The following is a 1,426-nucleotide window of genomic DNA, read 5'->3' on the forward strand; positions in this document are numbered from 1 at the left end:
TTTATTTTATTTTATTTTATTATTTTATTTTCCAGCTTCATTGAGGTATATTTTTTTAAATTAAATTTGGGGTGACATTGGTTAATAAATTATATAGGTTTCAAGTGTACAAATCAATAATACTTCATTTGTATATTGCATTGTGTGTTCACCAGGTTGAATTCTTTTACTTAACCAATATGCATTTGGTTCTTCCATGCTTTTTCATGTCTTGATAGTTCATCTATTTTTAGGAGTGAATATATTCCATTGCCTGGCTATGCCACAGTTTTATTAATTCAGTCACCTACTGAAGGACATTTTGGTTGTTTCCAAGTTTGGGCAGTTATAAAAAAGCTGCTATAAACAGCTATTCACAAGTTTTGTGTGGACAGAAGTTTTTTATTCATCTCTGTAAATACCAAGGAGCATGACCATTGGATCATATGTGAAGGATGTGTTTAGTTTTGTAAGAAACTGCCAAACTGTCTTCCAGAGTGGCTGTACTCTTTTATATTTCCACTATCAATGAATGAGCGATTCCTGTTGCTCCACATCCTAGCCAGCATTTGGTGTTGTCACTGTCTGGGTTTGGGCCATTCTAATTGGTCTCTCATTGTTGTTTTAATTTGTGTTTCCCCGATGACTTATGGTGTGGAACATCTTTTCGTATGCTTATTTGCCATCTGTATATCTTTTTTGATAAGATGTCTATTCAGATATTTTGCCCATTTTAATTGGGTTGTTTGTTTTCTTATTGTTGAGTTTTAAGAGTTTTTTGTATGTGTGGATAAAGTTCTTATATCAGATATGTGTTTTGCTAATATTTTCTTTGAGTCTGGGCTTGTCTGTTCAGTTTCTTAACAGTGTCTTTCACAGAGAACTTTTAAATTTTAACAATGTCCCACTATTGATTGTTTCTTTCATGGATTGTGCTTTTGATTTTGCATTTAGAAACTCACAGTCAAATTTTTGGTCACCTAGATTTGTTCCTATATTATATTCTCCTATATATATTCTATATATAGCTTTGTGTTTTACATTGAAGTCTATCACCATGTTAAATTAGTTTTTTTGAAATGTGTAAAGTCTGTGTATGGATGCATGTTTTGCTTATGAATGTACAGTAGCTCTAACACCATTTTTTGAAAAGACTTTTTTCTCCATTGAATTGCCTTTGCTTCTTTGTTAAAGATCAGTTGACTAGATAAGTGTGGGTCTATTTCTGGGCTCTCTAATCTGTTCCATTGATCTACTTGTCTGTCCTTTCACCAATACTATGCTGTTTTAATTACTATAATTTTATAGTAATCTTGAAGTCAGGTAGTGTCAACCCTTTGATTTGCTCTTTTACTTCAGTATTATATAAATCTATTCTTGGTCTTTTGTGTTTCCATATGAACTTTCAAATCAATTTGTCAGTAACTACAAAATAATTGTCTGGTAT

The sequence above is a fragment of the Pteropus alecto genome, unplaced genomic scaffold, assembly GCF_000325575.1.
Source record: "Pteropus alecto unplaced genomic scaffold, ASM32557v1 scaffold88, whole genome shotgun sequence".
Taxonomy (NCBI): domain Eukaryota; kingdom Metazoa; phylum Chordata; class Mammalia; order Chiroptera; family Pteropodidae; genus Pteropus; species Pteropus alecto.